The sequence below is a fragment of the Macrobrachium rosenbergii genome, chromosome 55 (assembly GCF_040412425.1).
Source record: "Macrobrachium rosenbergii isolate ZJJX-2024 chromosome 55, ASM4041242v1, whole genome shotgun sequence".
NCBI classification, from domain to species: Eukaryota; Metazoa; Arthropoda; class Malacostraca; order Decapoda; family Palaemonidae; genus Macrobrachium; species Macrobrachium rosenbergii.
Window position 1 is genome coordinate 54,561,985 of NC_089795.1, and position 16,838 is coordinate 54,578,822.

The 16,838-nt window shown below is 35.9% G+C and overlaps 2 protein-coding genes across 3 annotated transcripts in view; one reads left to right on the forward strand and one right to left on the reverse strand.

Annotated features, from left to right (window-relative positions):
- Positions 1-16,838, forward strand: part of Gycalpha99B (guanylate cyclase 1 soluble subunit alpha 2) — a 1,063,824-nt gene that overhangs the window by 391,081 nt on the left and 655,905 nt on the right. Inside the window, exon 8 of the mRNA XM_067098553.1 lies at positions 7,355-7,448. The gene's annotated coding sequence lies outside the window, so the exon portion shown is untranslated. The remainder of the gene's footprint in view (positions 1-7,354; positions 7,449-16,838) is intronic.
- The window catches only part of Gycbeta100B (guanylate cyclase soluble subunit beta-1-like), a 527,150-nt gene that overhangs the window by 312,403 nt on the left and 197,909 nt on the right, over positions 1-16,838 (reverse strand). The gene's annotated exons all lie outside the window — the stretch shown is intronic.

Genomic DNA, 16,838 nt, shown 5'->3' on the forward strand with positions numbered 1-16,838 from the left:
TGAATTCTTCACTTTTGCGCGCTTGTTCTACGAAGTCCATGAAGAATGTATTTTGCTAATTAGATGTCATTTCTCTTCATTCGTAAAATAAGCCAGCATTAGAACATTACTGATTTTACATTTTTAAATCGGTGAAATATATGAATAAATGCATGCAGTCACGTTCACATATATTCGTGAATGTACTTAAATAACCAGTATTTTTCTTCATTATCGCCTCATGTTGAGTTTTGCAATGACTTCGATAATTACTAATGTCTCTACCTACGGTCAAACGAGCCGGCAAAACTAACATACGACGAAGAGACAGTTGCATTTTTATCTGTTTATCAGGATACGACATTTTTGGTGAGCATTTGCATTCCTTAAGTGGAATCAGTTTCCATTCCCAATTCACCTCTTGCTTCTCTCAAAGACGAAAAATTTGTTTTCATTTTTGTATGTTATTAACTCGGTGGAAAATTTAATCCACAAACTTTGCCAGACAGTACACCATTTCAAAAGAACGTCATTTTTAAGAAAAATGTTGTAGTCAGTCAACAAACAAAACGATCTCTGGAGAATATAAAGGGCTGACTGGCAGAGCTCTCTCTCTCCCTTTCTTCCCATCTCTCTTTCTCTCCCGTCGAAGCCAGTAATGGGTGAAATGCTTTGTGACGGTCGGATGGGAAAAATTAATGACGAGAAAATTTGTGTCCTGACGTTCCAACTGCAGAGGAAACTTCAACAATGACGGTTAATTAGAAGATAATTCCTCCAGCGCCGCATTTCTCCTGTTTTAAAGTCTGCAGAAGGTCCAAGAACACTATTGAACATGGTTTTCTTACACTGGCGTCTAATACAGAATTGTAATGAAAATGGAATGTGATTGGATTGTTCGATAATAGAAATTTATCCTTACATCTTTAACTCGAGGGAAACAGAAGACTTCCCAGGAGAGAGAGAGAGAGAGAGAGAGAGAAAAAAAAAATCCAACTACTTGCGTCTTAACAAAAGATGTTTAAGGTTAATTATGCCAAGCACCATGTATAGCAGTAAAAAGAGAGAGAGAGAGAGAGAGAGAGAGAGAGAATTAATGAGGGGAGGAAGGGGACGGATTCCATCCTCAAGGTTCCTGAGATACTGTGTGTGTTTTCAATCTCGGAAAGTGATTTAAATTCTAGAGCTTTTGGTGTGATGAAAAGTGATCATAATTAATGCAGTTTTAATTCTTCAGTTATGCATCTCACCCCGTAGGGAAACGTAAGGATCATTCACTTTCGTGCATGCACAGCGTCATGAACGATACAGTTTCAGTTTCCATGGACCAATGATGAAACACAGAAATCTTGTTTTTACAGAATCAAAGCAGAAAAATAAGTTTTATTTTTTTGCCACTAAATTTTGCAAAGAACCAACATGTCTTTTAGAAATAAGATAAAAGACTTTATATTATTTATCAAAATTACTTGATATGTCATCTAAATGCCTCACTGGTATATTTCAACCATATGAGGCAGTAAAAGTTGCTGATTACGTAAGATGATGCCTTAAGCAACGAACAAGTGCAACAAAGCTTTCGAAGAAAAATGATAGTTGACAGCCTTCCATCTGCAACTGTCTCCCCAAACTCCTTCTAATTATAAAGTAAATAGCAATCAGTCCTCGACGAGCTAATGATATCAACATGTTTTATGAAGCATATGAATTCACCTACGAGACTACTTGCAAAAAAAGTCTGAGGACTAATGCTGCAGCATTATAACCTATAAATTGATGAATAATAAAAAGATTTGTTTATCAGTAGCATTTTGAAACGTAGTATAGTTCATTTGAATTTAGGTAAACATGTAGGTAAGGTCATTGCGATTCCAAAGTAAGAATAGACAAATACTGGTATAGATGATCATTGCTCTTGATTGAATTCCAAGGATGATAAGTATTTACCAAATTCGAATAAGGTCCTTTTGCTTTTCAAACTGAGCTGAATATCCAATCTTCCCACATATGCATTGCACTTTTTAGGAACCTCCTGCGTCAGATTTAACTTGGTTTAAGGTAAGCCAATTAAAATTTAATAATTTTTCCCTGAAGAAGCTCTCAGAAACAACTGTTCGTTTGTGACTTCTAGAGTCTGCGTGTTACCATTTGAATGAATCGTCTGATATTTTGCTTGAAAATGACTGTATTGTCAAAACAGAATCTCTCGATGCAATGAAAATGCTAAGGCTGTTAAAGTGCAATGTAATGATTTTTTTTCTTTTTTACTGTTTTATTCGTTTCTGGCTTTGTTTGTTGTTAGTTATTAGAGTCGCAGGAGGCTTAGGAAGACACAGTGCAGCTTTCTTACTTCATTAACACACTAGTAAACTTATACAGTTTATATACAAGTTTGTAGTATGACCACGAATCGAAGTGTGAGCCTTTCTTCTTAATCCACAACTGGTGAGGCTCTCGACCTCACTCCGCTAAGGCTCTCTCTCTCTCTCTCTCTCTCTCTCTCTCTCTCTCTCTCTCTCTCTCTCTCTCTCTCTCTCTTCAAGCTTGCCTTCTTGAAGGTTCTTCAAAGGAAATGTCCATCCCACCAATAGGCAGACCATTGCTTCTGTTCCATCTTGTAGTCATCCTTAGTGGTTGGAGATTATCTAACGACGTCCCTTGGGTGTGATTAAATGACTTAATTCCCTCCTTTTTGCGTGGGACTAATGACGTCACTGGAAGTCTTTAGGTTCCGGCGAAAGTTGGAAGGTCAGATCACAGGTGAGACGGGTAGGCAGTTTTTTAATGGTTGCGCGTAGGTTACTCTCACGGAATGTTTTGGCTATGTAATCACGACACTTCCTGATCGTTATTTTCTCTCTCCCTCTCTCTTTCTCTGTCTATCATTTGTCTATTAATGGTTCTCTCTCAATTCTTTTTCTCTTTTATATTTACGCTATTCCTAACTAATGTTCTCCTAGCTATCATTACATCACTCAGTCACCTACCAAACATTGTCTGCAATGCTTAATTAAACATAACAAAGTGGATACAATAGAAATAATTAAATTGGCAATAAAATGTAATAATGGACATAATAAAAATTGTTTCTCCAATTGTGGAGGAAAAGACATAAGTTCATTAAAATATTCTTAAAAAATAATCCTATTAAAATATCAAATATATCAAATTATAAGCATATTAATTCATAAGTATATTAAATGAACATTCAGAACAATAAACATATGAAATTATTTTATGTAACAAATAATGTTAACATCAACTGTAAATTATTATTGAGTTCTGTCAATATCCCATGTATTTTTCTGATAAGATTTCTCACTATTAGGATAAACAAAATAACAGTTATTACTAATACCACTAGATTTACTAATGATAAAATTGGGGAGACAGTTTCTTTATAGTAGAAATATTCATCAACATAGTTCAAATTTTCAAGTTTCTGTAATTCTAACTGAGACAACTTAAATTCATCTATTTTATATGAGTAATTTTTATATGTCACATGTTTGTTGAATTTATATGTTATGAAAAGATGGGGTTCATAATATAATTGGTTTGCTATGACTAACTGCCATGATGTTGTAAAAGATTTAACATTTTTAAACATTATTTCTGTACTAATGTTGTGACATTTAATTTTAGCTACAACATTAGTACAGAAATAAGTTTACAAATGTTAAATCATGTCAGTTAGTTATAGCAAACCAATTATATTATGAACCCCATCTTTTTGATACCAAAATGAAAATGGACGAATTCGGTCATCTCGTTCTAGGAAGCAGTTCCGGAAGCTGACTCCAAGGCTTGTTTCATTGTCGTTGGTGATTACACAGCTCATCACACGGAATGGCTCAGCTTTGTTGCTGCTACAGATAATCATAGTGTTCCAGCTTTAGATTTTTATATTATTTCTGGTTGTGAGCAGTTAATAAATGAAACCAAATACCACTCTGGTGTTACAGAGATTGTATCTAGTAAAGTAGGGGTGCCAGCGACTCATCTGATGATTATATGATGAAGGTTAATGTGGAGTTTGGCCAGACTGTTTCGGCTGTTAGCTTTTCAAGAAAGATAACCTTGAAATCACAGGCTAATTGGGAAGGTATTCACATGATCTATTAGAGCTCAGTTGGAGCTATATTTACAAAGTCCGAATGTTATTGAATGTTTAAAGGATCAATTTAGCACTATTATCGAGATAAAAATTTCTTCTAATATCCTCATGTATTTTTAAAGATAAGCTATGGTTAAGCGCTGCATGTAAGCTTCCCTACCATGAAGAACAAGAAGCTTATCATTTATGGAGGAACAATCAATCACTTTTTTTGGCATAATTTCATTAACCTTCGAAGTTAAGCCCATGTTATCTATGAGAGAACTGAGAGAGCTTACAAGAAGGGTCATAAGGGGAACTTGCTTCCCATATGTGACGACCGTAAGTGTGCCTCCATTTGTAGGTGACTGAACTGCTTTATATTGCCCTAAACAGAAGGCAGAACTTATGGCTCAAGTCTTTTTAAGCAGTGTGGTGAGTCCTTGGTGTTGCCTCAGTCATGCTTTCCAGAGCCCGAGTTGCGCTCAATGGCCTTCGGATCTAAAGAAGTCAAAACTTTGCTTCTCAGTTACAGCAGAATAGACTGCTGATTTCACTGCCTTTAAGAATACTGCTATTTTCAGAAAGTTAGTTTTCCTTCTGTTGGAGGAAGGGAAACATTGCTACACTACCAAAGAAACTAAAGTTGTCCTCATACCTTCTCAGAATATATCATGATTTCAATTACTCCTATCTCATCTTTGTAGGTTTCGGTTTCGTGAAGGCCTTAGTGTTTGTGATGCACTCTTGTCCAAATCTACCGGGTTGTAAAATGCTCTTGATAAGTGCCGAGACTTGCACGGTTGGTTTCGATTTCAGGGCAGCCTTTTCCCACACTTTTCCCACAAAAGTCATTCTAATCAAGAGACTTTTGTTTATCAGGTTAGGGATCTGTAGGTCTGTTACTTGAGAATGAATGTGTATTTTGAAATCAACGATAATTGATAACAAGAGCCTAATAAAAGTTAGAGACAAGGACTAGCCTAGTATTTGGAATGATGATGTGTTCAAGGAAAATATAGTTATTCTCAATATTTGGGAAGTAAATTGAAAATGAAACACCATGTCATATATTACTAAAGCATTTTATATAAGACAGCACAAAGAAGCATGGCAAAATAGTATGTTTGAGGTCTTTGTGGGACAAGACCATAATACCGATTTAAATGAAGAAGTGCACGAGAGAGAGAGAGAGAGAAGTGATGTATCTGGAATGTTGTAATGAGCTGTGTTCAGCAAAATGGAGGTTCAGCAGTATGAACAGTTCTTAATTACCAGAGAATTATGCACAGGATCATAAAAAAGAGTTGTGAAACGGATATAATGATAGCATTATCAAAATCAAAGACAAAGTCAAAGCTGTTTATTTACGAAAAGAAAATATGAGATTATATAATAAATATTTATGTAAAACTCATGGCGAGCAGTATTGGTTACGATACAGGAAATAAGACAGGAACAAAGGGAAATGCTAAGCAAGGCTTAAGATTTACGGAACTGACAGTACTGAGTATATAAGTTAAAAAAGGGAATAAACCAAATTGTTTAAAGTTAATGAAATATTATTTTAAGATGATTAGGAACAAATAAGTTGCTTATAATGCTTTATATTTGGTAGTCGTCGAATGTGTGTATGACAAGTTAGACATTTCGTTAACAAAAAGATATCCTGTGCTGCATTCTGTGTGTTCATTCGTGAGATTTCCTTAATCTAGGTCATAGTGTGGTTTTAGTTTTCTGTAAAATAAAACTATTGAGATGGCTATTTGTCTGTCCGTCCGCACTTTTTCTGTCCGTCCTCAGACCTTAAAAACTACTGAGGCTAGAGGGCTGCAAATTGGTATGTTGATCATCCACCCTCCAATCATCAAACATACCAAATTGCAGCCAGCTAGCCTCAGTAGTTTTTTTTTAAGAATAAAGTTAGGCATGATCGTGCGTCTGGCACTGCTGTAGGTGCCAATAACACAGGCCACCACCGTGCCGTGGCTGAAATTTTCATGGGGCGCGGTTGAGAGTTTCATGGGCCGTGTCTGAGAGTTTCATACAGCATTATACGCTGTAAAGAAAACTCGATTGCGCCGAAGAAACTTCTGCGCATTTTTTATTTGCTGTTCTTGCAATGTCTTATTACTACTTTTCATTCTTCTGTACCATGTATTTTTATTATCTATGCAATATCGATAAATGTTGGGTGAATATCGTATACGTAACTTTTCCCATGTAAAAATGGTAGTTATAAAACATATCTTTTCCATCATTTCATTTAACAAGATAAAAGCAAAATGAAATGAAATCTCATTCTCTTTGTCATATGATAACAATGGTGTTTTAAACAATCAAAATGAGATGAAGTTTTAGTCGTTTACGTGTGTTATTTTCTTTTGTCTTTTATTATAGTTAAATGACAAAGCGATTTATATCGCAAATTTTCAGTGCAAAGCAGATAATGAAGAGTACCTGAAAAAATCAGTTGCTTTTGTTCATATCCATTGCATTAATTGCGTGATTATTTCTTCTATGAACTGAAGCTATAATGCATTGTGTAATTTCTTTCCATGAGACATTCAACATTTCTGCAAAGGACAAAGCACGCGACTTTTGAGATAAATGGGTGCAGCTTCCTACCTGGGCATGGATACCTAAAACATATTGTTTTGTATTCTTCATCTCCTTCCAAAAAGTTTGCTTTTGTTTATATCTTATTGTATTCTGGGTCTCATCCGACATCCAGGGTTACAGTCTTATTACTCCGTGGCCCAGTGCTTCCTACCACCAGATAGATACACACTCTTGAATTTAAACTAGTCCGCATTGATTGTTAGTCCCTCCTTGCATCTAGTGTATAGACTTGAAAATGTGTGTCGTTGTTCAGTTGCAAAAGCCTCCTGATGTTCATCTTTAGGATGCTCTGCTATATCGAGACTAAATCTGCTACCTTGTAGCTCCTGCCAGTCCCCACGGGTTTTTGCATACCTCACTATAAATCTGTGTGATCTGTTTGGTTTCTATGACTGCTGTCTGGAGGTGTCCAAGTATTCTTATAGACACCTTTTTGTTGGAAGAGAATGCCGTCAAATACCAAGTGGTTTCCACTGCTTTCCAGTTAGTCGGTACTTTTTCTACATTAAGCATTCAGATTATGTCAACTATTTCTTTACAAATCCCAACGGCTTGTTCTGAAAAAATGCACACATCAACCTGTTCTTACTTCTGTCAGATTTGTTAAGCTTTATTACGATGGATTAATTTTTTTCATTCTCTTCTTGAAATCTTCAGTTGAAAACCCGTATGGACGAAGTCAGCAACCTATAAACCCATGAGGACTCCAAGTGGTAATCAGCCTACAGAGAGAGCCAAGCTATTGAATAAGGTGAGTAATAATTAGATATGAAGAATAGAAAAACAAAACGGACACACCCGAATTCAGGAGACGTCAGCAGAGAACAGGAATGAATTTGCTCCTTGCTTAAACACTTAGTGATCCGAAGATTCCACAACTGCATTAGCAAAATATTGCACATAAAACACATAGCATGGAAGTAGTATTAAACGTCATACTAGAAAAGACACACACCTTGCAGCAGCAGCCTGCCTGGTGTTGTGAACAGAAACAGCTAGGTCAGGTAGAGAAGAGTGCAGAGGATGTTCATTATTGAAGTACTTTTTATTCAAGAAGCATACTGAACTCACTTTACGCCTATGCCACAAGTCACAATTACTATACACACACATATACATATTTGTGCGTGTGTGTGTATGTGAGTGTGGGTGTGTGCATTAAATACATTCAATATTTGCATAAAACATAATTTTATTTTTTATATTCGTGTCTAAAGATTCTTTCTCCTGAACAGCAGTATGCAGCAATATATCCATCATATATGATTTCTTAAGATTTCAAGAACATTTCTATTATGCCTTCACCGTTATGCCTCACTAATATAATAAGTACAATAAAGACATTAAAGATGATTTCTAATTAAAATTTTTAAAGAAACAAAACTTTAAGGTTGGATACCACACCGCCTTCCGAGCCGCTTGTGGGTACGTAGCCCAGTGGTCTAAAAAAATTTACTTTATGGAGACTTAGTCGGTTCCCTTCAGATAAGAGAGGGTGCAAAACTTTAGAGATTTTGATGTGTACAAAGGTCTACTTAGTTATAAAGTGTTTTCATGAAATTTTCTCGGCAATTCGATTTATCTCTGACGGTTTAGATTACATGTCATGGGAAGGATAAATTAAAGAAAAGAACTTTGCAGGAGATGGATGAAAAGTGAGTCAGTGGAAGGAAAGGAGCGGAGGAAATTTCATAGCTTGGGAATGCATAAAACCGGAGGAAAATTAAACCTCAGTTTAATGGAAAATAAGTGATCCTGCTAGATCAGAAAGATTTGACGTCTGTACTGCTAACATTACTATTCGTGAAGTGGGAAAATGTTGAAGTCGATGCTAGCAAAAGTGCTAGATCCATTATCCATTTTTGTGTACTATATATATATATATATATATATATATATATATATATATATATATATATATATATATATATATATATATATATATATATATATATATATATGTAGAATCTACTGGTCACTTTTTACCAGATACATATGTAATTGTAATAGCCACAGTGCCCTCTTAACGTCTCGAATTCTTCGCTTATTTGGATACGCTTGTCACTACAAAGCCTTAAGGTCCAAATGCAAGAAATATGAAGATATTATGATGCCCTGTTGCGGGAAACGAACCCGGGTTCCATAATCACAACTAGGTCACATTGCCTATTTGTGATTATAGAACCCAGGTTCGTTTCCCGCAACCGGACATCATAATATCTTCATATTTCTTGCACTTGGATCAAGGCTTTTAGTGACAAGCGTGTCCAAAAAGTGCGAAAAATTAGAGAAGTTAAGGAGACACTGTGGCTACATAATAATAATTATATATCACACACACACACACACACACACACACACATACATATATATATATATATATATATATATATATATATATATATATATATATATATATATGTGTGTGTGTGTGTGTGTGTGTGTGTGTGTGTGTGTGTGTGTGTGTGTTTTTGTGTGTGTGTGAGAGAGAGTAAGATCCACAATGTAATACATGTCATAAAACTTCTACAGTATTGTATTAAAAATATATATATGTACTATCAGCAACAGAAGTGAAGGTACAGTTTTAGATACTTAATAAGCCCGTTTATGCCCGATGTAACTGGAATTTCTCAGATAGATTCGTTCATAGAGATCTGGAAGATGACTGGGGACGGTTGTCTGAGTACTCCGTATTGCATCACCATTAGGGATAAGGGAAGTTATTTTAGCTTCTACAAATTTATTTTCGTATTTCAAAGTATTAATAATTAGCTAGCTTCAACGGCAGTGAATGTTTTGAAGACTAAGAGGGGTTGCACAAATTCAGTTAGATCCGCCAGTGTTCTCTATGATTTTACTTCACGTAACGGCTGTCACACTTCGAAGACTTTGACGTTTACAAATCTTTTGTCATAAAAAAGGAAAGTTTCAACAAGGTTAAAGTAGTCTGTCAACTCGAAAGATTCTTTGGTTATGCTCCCATTACAAGAAGTTCGGAGTTAGCCTATGCAGCTAACACGACTGCATTACTTGCCACGAAACTAAAAGATCTCTCAATACATTAGCATTTTTTTTAGCAATTTAAAACTGATATCGTCTGTGTAGTAGATATAGAAATATTTATGGCTGGCAGTAAATGTTTTTACTTTACTCAGTTTTTTTTTCGTGAATGTTTTGTCGATGAAAATCAGTTTTCATAAGTAGAGACTATATCAAGAAAGGAAGAGTGATAATATCCTATGGTTGAATTTTTCGTCTTTTTTTCACAGTCTTTGAACGTTACAGCAACTGTTTAAGCAGATCAAGACTAAGGTATGAATGTCTTAGAAAATTAATTTGAATACCATGGTCACTTCAAATTTCATCTAATTTAGTAAAGCCCCATCTTGGCAGCCCTTCCACCCGCTTTTCCCATCATAAGTCCACCACCAGCACTTTAATTCTCTCTCTCTCTCTCTCTCTCTTCCTAAAACATACTTCACAAATATATTATCACCCTGTCTCTCGAAGAAAATATAATCAATTTAGTTAAAGCAGGATCAACTTTAATAGACATAAATTCAATGTGCATGCACCAATAGCGCTCCTAGCTCAGCCACGAGAAAACAAAATGGAAGAAGCTATCTCTGTTCAGTGTAGTAGGAGTTAATGTAAAGGTTAAAGAAAATGAACAAAATAAAGGAAGAATGAAGTAGCATATCATATTGTGAAAAGAGGTGAGGATTGTGGGATGGAGAATAGTAAGGCAAAAGGAGATGGGTTAAGCCTTTGAGCTCAGAAAGCTTAACCTAAGACTATGCATTCGATGGATTAAGTAACAGAAAGAAGGTCAGAGGCACTCACCATAAAACGTGAGAAAGGTAAAGAGAATATTTCCTGTTCACCATATGCCCTCTGCCCCTTAGGTGTTAGCCTTCTGAATAACACCAGGTCTTTTTGAATGAGGGATCTAGTTTTCTTAACTCTCTTAAGCTCAAAGCCGATGGAGCCAGTTCGGAGCCAAAACTTATACCTTGTAAATAAAGACTTGAAGCTCTGTCACCGAGCTGCGCCGCCACTGTAAACGTATGTTCTCCTCATAAATTTCTTTCCTCAGTATGTTCAAGTTTAGCCACCTTTAGCGTTACAACTATAATCCTTTAGCTTCTGCGTTTGTAGCCTTTTATTCGTGCTACATTCTTTCTGCTGCAAGGGGAACCACTCGTCCTTATACTACACCTTTCAGCCACAAAATTCTTTATCATTCATTACCCTTTTCTAGTTTTGACAACTTTCTATTTCACTTTATTATCATCCCATGTCATAACATCCAATTTTTTATGTAAAACCAGTAACCTTACAATTCTGTCTTCTATAGCACTTCAACATACATTAAAAATTTTAATAAGTAATTTTTTATTTCTTTGTATATCTGCTAGATGAGTATCACGCATCGTTCCCACTAAAGGGTCAGTTATAAGAGGTGTTGCCATGCTATTTCTAGCCTTGGATTTATTCTTGTAACTCTCGGCCACTGAGGTCTGACATTTATTATTAATAACCATTTAAAGTAATGTTGCCACCACCTTTAAGGGGAAAATGGTAAAAAGGCGTCGTATGGTTGGCTGATCTTATATGATAATAAGTCGGATGTTACTGCACTGGAGGTAGCAGCGTCCAAAGTTAGAAAGGGAAAAGAGTAATAACGTGTGTTGCAGCTGAAGGATTTAGAGTATGGACAGGTGGTTCTTGTTGCAACAGGAAGTTTGTTGGACAAGTAGAAGTTTATCAACATATTAACTGAAAGATTGTGAGTATAAAACTGGGCGTTGCAAACTTAAAGACACGGGAGAATAAAGTTATGATGAGTATACATGAGTCAAACATGGGCCTGTAGTGAGAGGTTGGAAAGATAGCACTTCAAAAAGAGAAATAAAACACTACATAGTGGAACGACGAAATGAGAGGAATAAAAACAGAATAAAACAGAAGATTGTTTGAAGTGCTACTAAAAGATAGTAATTATAAACCTGTATTATGGAGTATAGATAAGATGATCTAGAATAAGAAGATTAAAAAAGAGATTGTATATTTAACCTTGTGGTAGAATTTGAAGAGGAAGGAAATTTAACGAGAAAGAATTAGATGAGGGCAGAAAAGTTGGTGAGGGATAAAATGAGGTTAGTATATTGAAAATTTCTTGACAGAAGAGGAAACAAAGCGAGAAGGCTCAATGTAAATTCAAGACAGCTTGTAGAAATGAATTTAGACAGTATAAGGATATTGATTCAATGGTTTTAGAATGTTGGCTAGAAGTTGATGGAATTACAGGGGATGCTGTATGTTTGGGGATGATAGTATGAGTGGTTGACTATGGTAATAATTGTTGACAGTGATTATCAGACTTGTAGGGGATGGCAATGCTACACAGGAGGTGTATGATAAGGATTTAATTGAGAATGTGATACAAACAAAGGACTGATGCAAGGGAACTGTTTTGGCCTAGAAATGATAAGTATATACGAACAAAGTGTTTAACTATATTGAAAAGTAATACTACAATTTGAGAGAAAGAGATCAAAGCTATATGTCTTACAAAAGTTGCGGAGTCTGCTGAACGTGTGGACTCTCCAGGGCAAATTGTTGACAACGCTAATGCGTGTGTATGGTGAAAGCAAAATCACCAGCGTGGCGCAAATAAGAAAGTCAGACAAGAGGGTGTCATATCTCCATAAGTATTTAATAGTTTTATTCATGGAACGATGAAAGATGTCAGTAAAGCTAACACGTGGGTACAACTGTGTGTGTGAAAAAAAAAAGGCATCACGAATGTAGTGTGGGGTGGAGATGCAAGTTGGTAATAGTGAAGATGAATATATAGGCAGCTGAAAGATTTTGTTTGTCAGCTGAGACAATTTAAACAAATGTTAGCAAAGGTATGGTTATGAAAGTAAACAGAATGCAGAAGCTGAAGCAATGGATATTTATATGGCTGAGTGTACTGTAGAAGTTGATTCATACATTAGTTTCCCAAGTAATGTAACGGATTTTGGTAAACTGAAGAAAACGTGAAGCAAGCAAGGTACCTGAATCCCTGTATGTGTATATTGCATGATACAAAATTATGGAAAAGCTTGAAGCTAATGGTATGAAGAATTGGTGTGTGTGTGAAAAGTAAGAATGGCAGAAAGGGTGATATGGAGGGCGAAAGCGAGGAAAAGTTGTTTGCATAGGTAAGTAAACTGTTGCGTATTTTGAAGAAGTTTGCACAAGAGGAAGGGTGGAGAAAGTTTTGGTTTTGGAAGGGAAGAGAGTAACAGAAATAGAATATTGAATTTAGGCCAAAGGTCAAATGCCAGGAACTATGAGGTCTTTCAGCGTTGAAAGAGAAATTGAAAGTGGCAGGGTTTAAAAGGTGTAATAGTTGCACTATGAAACAGTTGTTAGATGGTGGATAGCAAGATGGAAGAAAGAGAATATGAATGGAGGTTGGGTAATAGGAATGAAAGGGGTTGCAGCTAGTGGCCGAAGGAACGCTGCAAAGAACCTTAAGTAGTGCCTACAGTGCACCGCGTGAGGTGCACTAACGGGAAAGGGAGAGAGAGAGAGAGAGAGGGTCGGGGTATAGAGAACTATGATAGATGACCCAGCTTGAACAGACAGAGAGGATGGTTAGTATGTACATATTTGTAGAAATGAGGTTATATGAGCAATCGTAAAGTGTCGCCTAATGACAAAGAGTTCTCGTATATTGCTCGTTCACATTTCCACTTAAACCGAAAATATATGGGTGAATTGTTTGACAAATGACTTCCATCAACAGAAACATGATTTATCATCTAATATGGAATATCTACGTACGATTTCATTAATGCAAATTGTGTCGTTTTTACAGGACGTAATTGAGCAGCACAATTTCAATCATTCGCCATTGCTCCCCTTTTTTTGAGCTCTGCCTCGGTGTAGGTTCAGCTTTCAGTTTCACTGTAATTAACGAGGACTACGTATGGTTTAAATTCTAACTCCTGAATTGTTTCTGATGACATAGAATGAAAAGATAATTAGATTTAATGTTCCACTTAATGAAAACGCTGAATGTAAATATAAGCGAAATATAAAAAAGGGTTTCATTGTTTTCAATTTAAGCCAAAACATATCTACAGTTGAATAATAAATTACTTGTATCAAAATATTTCACTTGAGATGCTTCACTTGATGCATATATTTGGTGTTCTGCATATGCAGATACATTAAACATTAACAAACAAACACACGTATATATATACATGTGTATATGTACACACACACATCACACACACACACACACACACACACATATATATATATATATATATATATATATATATATATATATATATATATATATATATATATATATATATATATATATATAATTTCACACACATATATGTGTGTGTGAAATTTGAAGCGACATCCAGGTTGATTTAATTGTAGGAAAAGGGAAATAGCCTTGTGTAATTCCTCAAATGTTTGTTTATGAATATCAGTAACAGTTGTGTTTCAAGATTAGATTTAGTTTTTGTTTGAAATTACTCCCAGAGTATTATGGTAATACGATTATTGGATATTTGTTATGACGCAATTATGGTCATTATTGGTTTTGCATTTGCGAGATGAAGAGATATTGCATACGAGGGGCGGACTCCGTTGTTTGGATATTTCACCTTTCCACCGTTCTAACAAACTCTGATCTGCAAATACGGAATGACAACATATGCAGTCATTTCTATGTTTTGGTGCTTTATTTATGTTTAAACGGTCTAGTGTTGTTCTACAGCGAGAGAGAGAGAGAGAGAGAGAGAGAGAGAGATAATAAAAATAACATTTTGAGGATCTTGTATATATATATATGTATGTATATATATTTAATTATGTATTAATTTGTATATACATTTATATATATATATATATATATATATATATATATATATATATATATATATATATATATATATATATATATATTTATAAATATTTACGCTGTTCGCCCTCGAACATTTAGGGATAGAAATATCAGCCTGACTGAGACCGGGAAAAGACGTTGTCCCACGCTAGAAGCGTCTTCAGTTCAAACCTTAACGTCCGTTGGAGAACGGGATAGGTGAGTTAGGCCTTCCACCCTATAGGAAAATTTCCCATATCAGCCTTAAAAATAGGTGGTCGTAAGGTCCTTTTTCCTTTTTACCTGTCTCTCGTGGCGAATGTTTTTAACAGAGCGTGACGCCTGGGCATGACTGTAGGCCTGTTTTGACCCAGGCCGGTCAGGAACGGCAGAGAGACTGGAGCATTCTGAGAGACCACATGTCCGACGGGGCCTCTTCTCCTTTTCTTTGTCTATTATCCTATTAGTGAAGTGAAGAAGCAATTGCAAGACCCCCCCGGCGGTGTTGGTGCGCACAACGTTCGTCCTAAGGTAAAGTTGCGTTTTGTTCAAAACTTCGCCCATTCTTTTTATTTTTCTGTATTTCGCATTTCTTTGTTTCCTCCTTCATCCCCACTTACTGTATATGTGTTTACGAAGTCTAGATTAAGCCTTATTATTATATTGTTAGCTTCAACCCCGTTATTCCAGTAAAATACCTAGATTTAGGTAAGCAAAATCAGGTTAAATCTCGATGCTTTGTATGCCTCGCGTCCGAATGTTTGGAAGAACTGTTGCGTTTAAAATCAAATTCATCTCAAATATTCTTTGTTAAGGTTAATAACCCTTAACTGGCGACCTTTGGCTAATTAACGACTGTCTTTGAGGTTAACTTTTGGCTTCAAGTGGCAGGTTACGTGTAATCTTGGTTTGCAGGGCCGTAAAATTACGTAAATTGAATAATACATGATCAACCAAGACCTCACACACGCAACATTGGCGACCTTGCCAGAATCTAAAGTACATTTTAGAGAAAGAATCTGGAGAAAAGGAAATTAAATTACATTAATTCCAAAAAAATAAAAGTCAGATATCGAACTCCATTTCATTCTTCCAAACAAGGAACGAGGCATAATAATAAGCAGTAAAGAGAATAGTTATAACAAGTGTAAGAGAGAATTAGCGATAGGAAAGGGTGCGTCGAGCAGAGAGTCATAATTTATAACGTTTAAGACAAGGACATTACCGTGTTCGGATCGTGAATCAAGTCGTTCAAGTAACGAATTCAAAGGCGAGCGCTGGAGCCCGCTTTCATGTACACAAAGTAATATACTAATCGCGTCGGCAATTCCGATCGTTAGTGTTTGCATATAGCGGGAATCATTCAAAACCGTGTCAGTGAAGTAGCAAACGAACTGAAATAGTAATTTTACAATAAAGGTACCGTTCAACAACGTAAATTTACGCAGGCAGACTAGCATTTCTCTTTTCATTCTTTTGTTTAATGTCCGGGTGAGAATACGATAACAAAAGACAAAGTTGTTTGGTAATTTCGTTTTCCATCCTTAACGTAAAACACTATGCATGATTGGTATATTTAAAGTAAAATCTGGATACCTGCATTTGTTGCGTTGTTTTTTTTTAATTTGTTTGAAAAAGAAAATACCCGCCATCGCGCGATTGTTTTGAAATTGTTCGAACTGTTTGTGAGAGAACGGCCATTTTGGTGTTCCTTCGCCGCCCGAGGTTGTTTTTGAAATTTAGGCCTAACGGGACCTTGGCCGCCATCTCAAAGACCTTGTTATTGTGACCAGAATCTGCCCGAGCCACTCTTGGGGTCATTTTTTTTTTTTTTTGCTTTTCGTAGCGAACCCACCTCCTAATATCTTAGCTAGGAAAAAACCAAAAGATAATTTAGGCAGGGAAAGATAGGCCTTAGTTAGGAGTAATAACAAGTTCCTACGAATACCTGCTATAAAAATCATATAAAGAGAATTTAAAATTTTACGATAAACTTTTGTGACGTCGGCTCCCAGGAAAATTAAGATAATAAAGTAATCCCTAAGGAAGCCAAGACGACGCATCTATATCATTTTATTAAGATCCATGCCATTGTGCATGTATAAAATCTTTGTTTACATGTTCTCAAGCAGCAAGAAATTCGCTGATTGAAAATCTCTCTCTCTCTCTCTCTCTCTCTCTCTCTCTCTCTCGTCATTCAAGTAAGCATTCCTAACCTAAGTGTACGTGACCCTC